Source organism: Blennius ocellaris, assembly GCF_963422515.1.
Source record: "Blennius ocellaris genome assembly, chromosome: 10".
Taxonomy (NCBI): Eukaryota; Metazoa; Chordata; class Actinopteri; order Blenniiformes; family Blenniidae; genus Blennius; species Blennius ocellaris.
The window spans coordinates 10,575,469-10,588,474 of NC_137659.1; the positions used below are offsets into that span (position 1 = coordinate 10,575,469).

The 13,006-nt window shown below is 39.3% G+C and overlaps 1 protein-coding gene across 1 annotated transcript in view; it reads right to left on the bottom strand.

Moving 5' to 3' along the window:
• Nucleotides 1-11,242, bottom strand: part of glis1a (GLIS family zinc finger 1a) — a 44,795-nt gene extending 33,553 nt beyond the window's left edge. Inside the window, exon 1 of the mRNA XM_080503383.1 lies at nucleotides 11,188-11,242. The gene's annotated coding sequence lies outside the window, so the exon portion shown is untranslated. The remainder of the gene's footprint in view (nucleotides 1-11,187) is intronic.
• Between the last annotated feature and the right edge of the window lie 1,764 nt (nucleotides 11,243-13,006).

Genomic DNA, 13,006 nt, shown 5'->3' on the forward strand with positions numbered 1-13,006 from the left:
GTGAATGGTATATTTTAGGGAAGTGGAATTGTATAATATGTGGAAAGAGACTAAAACATGGCCAAGAAACCACACATTACCGCACCTTGAAAGAAACGTGCTGGTCACAATGACAAGTCTTTGCTCATACCGCTATTGAGCAATTTTCAATGACCATGTGCAAGCTGTTACTACTCGGGCTTCAGACACTTTGTTTAAAAAATTGCCTTTCATCACGCAGAGAGTGAATCAAGCAGCACATGACCAAGTGGATGGGACGCTGATGGCAGGAAAAGGCCAACATGTTGTAGCCAGACACTCTGGAACTGCCATTTCTGCGTGGTAATGTTTGTCCTCACATTGCGCAAATCTGTGTCAACTTCTTGAAACAACACCGTGTTAAAGTCTTGAACTTCACCCCATATTTGATCATCTGTGGGATACTCCAGATGGATTTGTTTCCCAGAGACCATCTCGACCACAAAACCTGTCCCAGCTGTGAGCAACTCCTCTGGAGGATCGGGACAGCACTTAAGCAGAGGAATTAAATGTTTGGTCACATCTCGGGGCATCATCAAGAGGCGCTGGGGCCCAGGTGGTAGAGTGACCATTCTTTCAATCCTAATATTCAGTTTGATCCTCCATCTTGCAATGTCCATGTGCCAAAGTGGTAAGACACTGAAGCCCAAGCTGATTCCAGTGTTGTGCTCTCACCACTTGTAAATTGGTATATGAGTGTGTAGATGAGGCTGATCATGTTGAGACTGCTTAAGTAAACGTTGTACAAGTAATGTCCATTCATCATATAACTAATCCTCACAGGTTCAATACATGTGTAGATGCAAACGGTAGACATGGAGTACTAATCAGTTCAGAGGGCTCAATTGATTGCACCTTGTTCTAATGAGGTAGAATTCATCATTATCTAGATGAACAGAATACCAATCTATTACTATAAGAATATCATAATACAGTTTATCTTTATAATGTGATTCGTCACGAGTAAAACTCTAAGTTGTAATTTGATGGTAAACCTTCTCAATGGTGAATGAGAAACAGCAGTTGAAATCTTGCAACATGACACGAATGCAGCACCACATCAGGTGACAGCTGTTCAGAGGTTATTTTGAGATAAAGATCTGCCTTCTTTCCGTCGAGCAGCAGAATCAGCCAATCCCACATAGTTATAAATCTCGTTTTTTTGGTAGAAATCATATTACTACATGGCAAATAATGTATCGGTAGATGTAGTTGAGTCATAGAAAACTAAAGGACCCAACATTCATGATATGCATAGTGTCTAGAATAATAGAAGGGTGGAGTTAATGAGTTCATTTGTTCAGTTGAAACATGCTTAAATCGATCGGCCCTCTTTTCAAGGATGAAGCCAGCAAATGTTGTCCATGCATTTCTCACTGAAAACCTGAGAAACATGGGTTGCTCCAAAGATTGTCCAGAGAAGGGAAAAAGTATAAAGCAGTGGAGGACATGATAGCCTGCTTGGCTAAAATGATCTCCAGAGCGTTAAACTGGAAAACCAGGGTTCATGGATCAGTCCTACATCAGAATGTCCTTGAAATGAGTGTTTCAACAAGACAACGACCCTAAATACACTGATAAACAAGCTGCCTCTTGATTACAGATGAACAAAATTTAAATTAAAGTTGGGCTGAGAAGTAAACCTATGGGGTGACATCAAAACTGCTGTTCCTTCTGCAAATCCAAGAAATGCAGAGGAATTGTGGAGTTTTCTCAAACCATCCTGGTCTGGAATACCTGTTCACAGGTGAGAGGTTGGTCTACTTCATACAACACAGATATGAAGCAGTTCTCAGAAACAGTGGTTATACATTGAAATGTTAGTTTAGTGATTCATAGAAATCCTAAAGATTTCCATTTATGCAGCAACTACTCAAGTTTGTAAAGACAAATGCAGACACTGCTACTTTTCTTTTTAAACCCCTCAATATTAATCTGTCTTCATTTACACACACACACTGTCTTCTATCGTTTCCCCAACTTCCACCTTCCTCCATCACACCTCAGCTTCCCCCCTCTGTTCTCTCCTCCTGGCAGACCTGAACATTTACAAGCAGGTGTGGATCTGTGAGAAACTGTGACTGAGTACAGATGGCAGGAAATTCCAGTGAAATGACAGTGGCTCGGTCCAAACCACAAGACGGTGCGAGTCGAGCCCACGGATCAGACGCAGCCGGGTCAGCACCACCACCGCCACCACCAGCAGAGCCTATAGATTAATTTTGGACTCGAAATCTGCCAGCATCTTGAAATCGGAGCAGCTTCACGAGACGTCTGTTAAAACTCTTCAGAGACGGACCGAGCACTGACCGACTCCAATGCGTCTTTCCAAACAAATTTTGGGTGGCATTTGGTCAGAAAACTCCTGTGAAAACAGATTATGTTTTACTTCGAGTGGCTTATTACAGCCCATGTTTGGGGAACCATCAATAAATTAGCCAGTGGATCAGTGAGGACTAGGACTGTACAGCATTTTCCAGCACTCTTAAATTATGTCTTGGGAGAGGCTGCAGGGAAGAAGCAACACAAGCAAGGCACACAAAGAGCCTGAGATTGATCTTGATTAAGAAAATTCTATAAATAACCTTGTTAGTGGTGACCAAATAAACATTACATTAACAAGTCGCATTCAACAGACTCGATCACACAAGATCACCGAACCACTTGGAGACAATTTATCACCATTGTTTATTTCTCTTTTACTTCTGTTAATGTGATTAAAATCATTCTAACCTATTTTGTGATCGATGATATCTATTTACTCAATATGACTCCCTCCTTACAAGTTGAGTATCTTTGAAAACATCAGGATCTGAATAGTTTTTAACTAATTTGTTTTGAACTACGATGAATCAAGCTCTTTATGCGATTACAGAGAGTGAGCTGTCATCCTGTATTTTATTCAGCTTTCTTTTTGGGAAACGGAGGTGTTCACCTCAAAAACACCGCATGTGAAATTCTGGCCTACCACAATGGATGCCAAGGGTGTTTTCAGTTGTTTCAGAGACTCAAAGACAAAAAAAGAGAGTGACACAATATATTCTGAAGGTTTTCTGGAAGGGATTTAAAGCAGGGCTACCAAACGTACGAACCACAGGTCAGAAATCAGCCTGACAGAGAATCCCATCTGAATCAGCCTGTGTGGATGATGAAACTACAAAGAAGACAAGCAGAGCAATTTATCATAAATACATAAATAAAGAATTAAATAAATCTGCTCATGTGAATTTATCTACAGTGTTTGAGAGTTTTCAAACTTGTTAGTGCAGACCAGGAGGACAGAGAGTACATCGGTTCATGGAAGTTTGTTTGTTCCACGTTTACAACAACTTTTTTCATCCTGGGGTAAAAGCTACACACAAACGGTGGACCGTCAAGTTCTCGTGTCCACTGAACATGACGACACAAGAAGCCTGAATGTTCCTTTGGTGTTTAAAGCCTCATTATATGAGGTCTTTACTAAAACACTGGATATGTACTGTTCTTTTCTTCCATTTTTATGGAGGCATCAAACAAAATATGGATCAGACACAGATTCTTTGTTTGGCTCTACATTTGGCCAAGGATGTTGGCATTCTCCATCTCAGTGATTTATCACAAGTGATCGGCTCATGGAACAAGGCACAATGCAAATCTCATTGGTCTACCAGAGCATTTTAAGCTCAAACTTGTGGCGCATCCTGCTGCAGATGCTTTCACACAACAATTGCACCAGGATTTGACTCGAGCTGCTCTGGGTCTGCCTCTTCAGAGTACAGGGTGTGTACGTATACTGTGACGCCTGAAAGAGGCTGGTGTGAAGACAAGTTGATTACTAAATGACATTCCTAAGGTTTACACAGCAACATTTTGACAATGATGTCCGTTTACACGGAAATGACAGAAACATAAAACTGTGTCATTTTCATGGTGAGCCACGAGTGGGTGCAGATTGTTTAGGTAGTGAAACAGCATACACATTCAAACAGAGAATACACTAAACATTAACAATGGTGAGTATAGGACAGCGAGACGACAAAGTTGGATTGCTATGAGGAGTGACTCAACTATGAAACTACCAAGTTCCAGGATAATATGGACGGGGAGTCAAAACTCTCTGGAGGCCGCCATTGTTGTTATTGTCCATCAACTCACTCGTGCAGAAAAATTACTTACTACAGCCGTGGTGCGCATGCACAGGAGCAGCATTTTGGAAAAGTTGCATTTTCTGCTTTCCCCATAGAGATGCGGCGTTTTAGAAAGTTTCCACCTTGGAAAAGGTGGAAACCATTTTTGAAAGGCTATGTTTTCCTCCATTTATACAGAGTCAGAGTGTTTTGGATGAGTTACACCTTGAGAGCCATTTTTTAAAAGTTGCATTTTCAGTAGCCCCAAGCACTGTTGTTGTGTAAACGGACATCCAAACTACGACCCAGGGTTTCTGTTTTCGCTTGAAATTCTTGTTGTGTAAACAGGGCCTGAGATACAACTGGGCTGTATGTGGCCCCTGAACTGATATGAGTTTAAGCCCCTGGCTTTAGGTGATCATGTGAAATATTTGTTTGACTGCTTGAAAAAAAATCTATGTGATTTTTGAATTTAGTGGCACTGATTAGACACAGCCTCCTTTCAACAGCAGATGTGTGTGAGATTTGTAACTAGTCTATCTGAAGCATGGAAGCAGTGTTAGTGTAGAAGTCAGTGTTAAATGGTTTTACACTTTATTCTCCATGATGAAGACATATAAAACAGAACTGATGGATACGCTGACTGCGTGGTCAAGTTATTTGTGCAGGAATTAATATACTGAAAAGGGAAGGGCCCCACTGAAGCTGCATACAAATGGAGCCTGCCTCTGCTAGAAGATAACTATAGCTTTCTCCAAAGGACAGCGAAATCTTTGGGGTCATGTTGCAAATACATGCAGTGGGAAGGAACGAGGTGCAGAGCACCACAAGAACAAAGAAAACAGGCGTAATAAGATGTCTTTTAAAAACAATTAGTGTATTTACACACCTTTTCCAAATTGCACTCTTAACTTTGCAACATTTCTTCATGCCAAAGTAAACCTGAATCCCTGAAAACTCACATCTTTCTTCATCATATTCCTCCCATAGCTCCAGCAGAGCCCCTGCAGCCTTGAATAGAAAACTTTGAAATGTAAATTCTCCTCCGAGAGCAGATGAAACGGGGAAACCCCTGTACGCTTACTTTACAGATTCTGTGAGGCGTCATTAATCTTGACAGATCTCTTTAATTTAACTGCATTATTTGTTATGCTTCGATGTTAGTCTAAGGTGGCTCCCAGCAATAATATTTGAACTATATGGCAACTACTTTCTGAATGTTGATTCTGGTACTCTCGCTCGTCCCAACACAAACTAATGCAAAAACTGTACATCATGTTGCTACTGGCTGTGACTGCATGCTCTGTGAGAAATAACCCTCTAATTTGACAGAATAATTTCCTCATTTTCTCATTATTGAAGGACAATTCCTCTTTGTTCTGGGATATTGCTTATCCTTGCTGCATCAAATTAATCCAACTCTTTGCTCTTTGACTGCTTGCACTGCTGTAACTTCAGCCCCCACCGAAGCTCTCACGAGAAATAAACTAATAAACCATATTGTGTTATATCGTGTCTGCATCTTCAAAATTATTCAGGCACTGAAAACAAAAGAGCTTTATCATGTTGAATCTATGATGCATCATAGCATGCAAAAGGACATTTTGTTCATAAACCTGCAATTATTGACATTTTCAGTGTAATATCATCGATGCTGCCGTTTCCTGTAATTGCTTGCTGTTCCCCGAGGTTGCAACACCAATCTGTTTTCAATAGAAATGAAAACAGCTCTATAAATACACCGATCAGTACCTGCCAACCAACACAAATGGAAACTCATATCTGGCAACTATCTGGTGATCATACTTGGCAGAGTTGGCACATACTGCTGCAGTGGTTGGCATTGTTGCATCACAGCCAGGGGGGGGACTGGGTTCGAGACCAAATAGAGGCCTTTCTATTTGGAGTCTTCCTGTGCCTGCTTCTTTTACTGGATCTTCAGCTTCCTATCATAATCTCAGGATATGTATGGTAGATTAAAGGTTCCACTCAACTGTCTGCAGGTGTGTACGATCGTATTTATGTGCACACACTTGCAACCAGGGGTTGTCCAGGGTGCAGCCTACTGCTCACACAAAGTCAGCTGGAATACTCAACACAAACAAAAGATGAGTTGGTGAATAAAGTGAAACTTTTCCCAACCACTAAAACTATTTACCACGAGAGCAGGCTAAACAAGACCAGTTTCCCAGTCATAAAGTGGATTTATGCTCCTGATGAGATAATTGATCAGATTGCACATTAGCTACTGAATGGAAATAACTCAATTTACGCAGCTTTATGTTGAAATGAAAATAACATTTCAATGAACTATGTGCCTTCCAGTGTAAAAGCATCCATAGAAAACATGTCTCTTATATAGACCATTGCATATCATTCATGTTTGAAGTGAATATATAGATTTATATTTGATGCACAAACATCAACCATTTTATTCTTTTGATTTTGCTAAAAAAAAAAAAGTAATGACTTAAAGATCTCGACTGACAGTTGGGGAAAGAAAATACAGAAATCAATACATGAGGTATTTTCTTTTTGCTTCCATTTACAATTAGTGCTATATTGTTTATATTTTCCCCGACACTTTGATCCACACAATGCATATAAATGCTGAGGGATAAAGCCATTACAATGAGTTTACATTCAGTGAACTTTCCTTTTGTTGTATATTAGGATAAATAGTGAAGACCACACTGAAGTCTTGCATTTTAAATCTATAAAAGACATTTAGTGCTGCATAGTAAAATACCAAACAACAAACGTCAACGTATCAAAAGAAGATTTCGCTGCCTTTGGTTTGGTCACAACACATTTGCTTTCCACAGACAGATGTACAGTCAGAACAACCTCAAGCGAGAATCTGGGGTTTATATTCTTCCTTTACAGCGAGAGTATCTGCTACAATCAGACTAATTACCTGGACTTTGCTAAGAAGAAAAGTCCTGGGAGTCCAAATAATTTCCCAACGTAAACAGGATTCAAAAAGACACCGGCCTGCACTCGATACACCCCAGAAACAAATGTTGAAACAGTTACCTCTGATACTCGCAGCGGGTTGTATTACCCAGCTGTGTCACCCTAAGGTGTTGCAAAAGAGCCCACAATTCTGGCCAATAATAATATTTCTGAATCAAACCAAAATGAGCTCTGCTTGTAGGGCAATCACTGTTAATGTCCGTGAAAGGTATGTAGGGACTGGAGCACGGAGGAAAACAAGTGACGAACCATTTCAGCAGCTTGCTATGAATACGGGAACAGCTGTCAGAAAACAACAGCTCCAAGTAGCCCGAGATCGGATGTGACAAACTGGGACTCCGGGCTGTGCTTTTCTTTTTTTTTTTAAGACATGGTAACAAATATTTATCTACCAGAGCAAATTATTTTCCTGCCTGACACTAATCCACCCCATATGACCCAAGTTACTTTGTGACTATGAGCCCCTCATTAAATACATTAGATCATCTTGTTATGAGTAATGTAAACACGAATGTTAAAGCAACTTCAAGAACAAAGTGTTGAGTGACTCCTACAGGCCACTGCAGGGAATTAATGAGTCGTTTCCATCTAAACATTCCTTTAACTAAAAACGAATGTACTATTTGTTAAAATCGGTAAACTTTCAGCATAAAAAGATTTTTTAAGGCAAGACAGACTGAATCCATCATTACATACTTTATTTTGTGTTTCCCATTTTCTGCTTTCATTGTGTCTTTCTGCAAGTTTCTTTTTTTTTTAATTTTGAGAAAAGGGTTATTGTGTACTTCCCAAACTGGGCTACTCGAGGGGCGGTATCAGGGATCATAGGGGGCCTGAGGTTTTGCCTGCTCTGAATTTGTCAAAGAAAGTTATAATAAGATTTGCATAGACCCAAGAAACTGCATTGTCTATTTTATTCTGCAAGCTCCTGCTTTTATACATTTGTGAGAGTCAGCATGACCTCCAGGGTTCTGCTTTACTGTAATGTATAGGCAAATTAGAGATCAGAGAGGGTGTTCAGGTTAGCAACTACATTGCTAGTAAATGGAAAATGTATCAGCAGGTTTGATTAGGCTGTTACCTAGGGGTTTTAATCTCGCGTATCAGGGTTTTTTTCCTTCCAAAATTCCTCTTGTATGTTATTTTAAGACTTGTCAGACTAAGTAAAGATAAATAACTGTCCAACATTGCATTACAAAATATCACGACCCCAGAAAACCTCAACAATGTCCAGAGATTCTTGTAGTAAACACACAATAATCATCAAATACTCCATGTCCTTAGGAAAGAAGAAGCTCCTGGAAAAGACCAAATGTTCTCTGTGCTTAAACAGAGCTGCAGAAATCCCCAACAGCACCACAGATGAGAGTCTATGCCAGTGCTTCTCAGAATTCAAGCAGGAAACACATCTCAACATTCACTGTCAGGAGGAGACGGTGTGAATCAAGCCAAACAAAGAACCCACAATTGAGGTAAACCAAGAGGCGGGAGTCTGAACTATAATGTCATGCCTTGTAAGATTTTTGGTTGCAGCTATGAAACGCATGGGTAAAGCCATCTGAAAGGCTATCATCATGCAGGTGCTTAAGCATTTTGTTCAACAATGAGCCTATGTTTAATGCACAAATAGAAAACAAAGTAACAAAAGTGGAAAAAAAGGTTTTAGTTTGCGATAAAGTGTTCTACTTTAATATCCAGGAAAAATTGTGAAAGATTCACAGACATTGACTCCAGTCACATATAAATGCATGTAGCCTCATAATGCATATTGAATTCAAGGTAAACTGCATCTTGATGTTAATATCATAAATACTGCAGTTTTAAGGAAATGACCTAAAATAACAAGAAAATAAAAAATACTCGAAAAAGGAAATCATCCATAGTTACGGAAACTAAAATAGTTTTATTTTAATTGTAAATGCAACAGCATATCCATTAAGAAGTGGAGGAAAAAAATGGCTAAAACAACTAATTCAATTAAAACTGTTTAAAAAAAAAAGTGTAAAGTGGCTAAAAATGTCATTAAATATAGAAAGACTAAAACTTTTGAACTTCAACCTAAGATGCAGTTTTTTGTATGTATAGCAAAACTAAATATGCAACTTTATAAATTGTGTTATTGTTTTAAAAGGTTAAACGTGTTTTGTCTAAACTTTTTTCTAAATGAATCACAGCAGCAAAAACAGCTCTGGGTCACACAGGTTACACACACTGATCTCGTTGCACCTCACTGGGTATAAAACAGCAATTCTATACTTTTGATTACAAAGCAATAACAGGAAAGGTTTTTAAACAATCTTGATCTTCTTATCTCTGTGAGCTCCCCGTTTTTCTCCTCCAAGTGCTTGTTTTTGAATGTATGTGGAGAGATTTGCAAAATCTCGAGCTGCCTAGAAACAATTATATTCATCAAATAATTTCAGGGTACCATAAGTTGTTTTGGGTTTTTTTTTGCCAAGGAGAAAATCTTTCTGATTTTCACAGGCAAAGTTCATTGTCTTTAATTTAAACATTTAACTCAATATGACTTCTGGGCAAAATATAGGTGAAATAGAAAGGTGCTGTGGAGATGCAGGTTATGGCTTTAAATCCACATCTAACCTTACAGCATCATGCAACAGCACGCCATCCAATCTAGTAAGACAAAAATCAATGCCCAGCATATGCAGGAACCAATTCAAACAAACACCTTCTCAAAGTTCTTTCTTTTTAAATTGAAGATGCATGATGATGTTGGCAGCCTACAACAAATTATTACTTCATAAAAGGTTAACCAAAAATAACATTAAGGCTTTACGATACCAGAACAGTAGAATATGTTTGCAAACAAAACGCTTTTACTTGTTATTTTTGGGCCTTTCTGCTTTAAAAAAAAAAAATCTGCATCAATAAAAACATCAATTGAACTGTGTGGGATTGGCTGGTCTCTAAACTGCTGCTTAAATATTTAAATGTCCTATTCTTTTGCAAAGGCCAATTGAGGCCCAACCATACTTTTTACCCCAAGGGCTCATCAGGAGGTTGATCCAGCCCTGCCGTAACCCAATGACACATCTTAAATCTGTTGTTTACATTTTGAAAAGTCAGCAAAAGGAAAACAGTCCAGTAAAACTGAAATGCTTTTGTTATTTTCTTCCCCTGGTGTGAAACTGAGGCGAACATACAATACATCTGCCAGGCCAAACAAATATTCTAGGTCGAAACAAATCTTGGCTTACTGCTGCTTCCCTCTCGCAGTGCCATGCTCCATCTGAACACTTGAGCAAACAATCTGAGCATCTGGTCAAACAATTGTTGAGTCATTGGTATTGATCAAGAGCTCAATCAACCTCTTAGATGCATTTTAATGTAATTTGGCACTTTACGAAGCGGCGCAAACGTCATCTGTTACCCAGTTAATAGCCATGCATATGAGATTAGATGAGGTCAGCAATCAAATTAGCTGTGATTTGACCCTTGTTGCACACACCTCTGCGCCATGAGAAAGATTGACTGAGGCTTGAGAGCATAAACCATTATTCCCCAGTACAAGCTCAATGTCAGAGATACCATGAGACTAATGATTAAAACAAGCCTCCTCATCTGTTTGACTTTCAGTAAGCCAGATTTCCACCCCCTGCACAGCACTTTTCATTCCAGCAACATTACATAAATCAGTGGGCTGCAGATGAGTGGAAAGGAAGAGTCCCATGAGTAATAAGAGAGAAACACAACATAAGAAACCATTAAAGAATTAGTTCACCAGCGTACATTAATGAGCAATTTCTTATTGCAATACTAACACAAGTTATTGTGTGAATCCCGAGGTAATCACAAACCGCATTACAATTGGATTTTTCTTAAGAATTTTCTCTCATTTATCGATAACTTTTGGCAGGTGAGAGGGCATTTTCATCCACCAACACATGGTTCATGTCTCAGATATAATTAATTCTCAGTGTTAGAGGAAAGCAAGTCTTTCAATGATTTAAAAAGAGTTTTGTCAAAACTATTAATGCCTAAAACTGAACATGAACCACGCGAAATACAGAAGTAAATGACGGCTCAAGTTGTGCCAGTTCAGAAGAGTTGTGAGCGATTTTCTTACCGTGTTGTTTGTGTCCACTCATCAACTTGTTAGTCGATGTGTGCCTCGCGCTGGCTGCACGCGGATTGTACTTCCCACTGTAGTACAGAGCGCTCCGCTCACTTGCTGCTGCTGCGTCTGCTCTGCTGCGCGCGCACTCCCATCCCAGTAGTACCCCCAGCGTCTGCATGTGTTATGGTCCTTTTACGTTACTGCGTCCTCGCTGTACTTTCCTGTTTCACTACAGGCTCACAGTGATGATATAGAAATATATCACAAGCGGTGAAATGAATAAAAACACAGTTAAAATACTGAAGCTGACGCGAGAGCAACTAGTAAAAAAAAAAAATGCCTAAAAATAAATCTACACAAAGTTTCTGTGTTGCGTTTGCATGTCCCCCCTGTGCATGACTCTCCTTCCACTGTCTTTGAAGCATTTGGCGTTAAATAATGATTTGAAATTCCCATGAATGTGTGAACGTGTGATTGTCTGTCTGACGTTAGTCCTGTGCAGCACACAAATTCAGTTTAAATTCAAAAACAAACATATTCACTGTCACCTGGCAGTGCTGCGTGCTGAAGCAACTGCGTTTTCCTCCTTTCTCCTACTTTCTTTATTATAGAAAAATGATATCTTCCAGCTTGATTGGTCAACTTCTGCCTCAAGTACAAGAAATTTCACAAACGATCCCTCTGAGACAAATCACATCAGTTAGTTTTAAAAGCATAATTTGTGCATTGCTGTCTTACGTTCTGAATTGATTGATTGATTGATTGATTGATTGATTGATTGATTGATTGATTGATTAACTGGTTGATTGATTAATTGATTGATTGATTGTATGAGTGGAATTATTGGTTTGTGGATGGATGTAGGTACTGTAGGTCCATAGATCGATCATATGCTATGATAGATTGAGGACACACACAGTGCAACTAAACTTAGCTTCCTGCGATCATTAGCACCTGCTGCTCTTTGACCAAAACAAGTCATCAAACTTGAACGAGCTCCAGATGTGAGCATAAAAAACTGATTTTATGCATGTGCCAGACTAGTGTTTTATGGCTCCTTCTCACATATGGTTTACCACTATTCATATGTAATGACTAAAAGTGACTTCATATTGAGCTTCTCTTCACTTTGTAATATTTTTTATTTCCAGTGGTTTCCCTATAATTTTGTGCGCAGCATGTTTGACGTGCTCAGTACTGACCACACACTGACCATATTCTGGTTTCTGGTCTGAACAGTTTCCTATGGCATCTCAGTTGTGTATAATTTATACTGGGGTGAAGACTAATGACATCCTTAGCACTCAATCACCACCAGTGCCAACATGCAGAAGGTGAAAAGAATGCTCTGTTGCTCCCATTTTTGTACCTCTCACACACTTTGTATGACAGCTTGTTAAATATTTTGTCCGTCCATCTTCACTCTGTTAACACAGACAGGAATACACAAAGGAGGAATACAACAAGAGCAACCTTTCATCTATGTATATATGATGACACAGCAAAGCTGCAAGTCAGTTACATTTCTGATTCCCGAGATGATGCACAGATCTGTAAACATGTCCTTGGGGACTTTGTTCCAAACAAAACCAGATGGATGACAACAATTCACAAAAGAACATATTCTCCATGAAAACTTGGGACAGAGGGGGTTTCATCTGCTAACACCAAAATCAGCTGGTACTGGTAGCCTCCACTCACTGTCTATTTGGTCTAAAGCACAAGACTTGGTGTAAAGGTTTGTTATTTTTTTCAAGTTATTTAAAAAAAGGCTTTGCAAATAAATCACCTATAGATCAAAATCTAATCAACAAGAAGTAAGAGACAC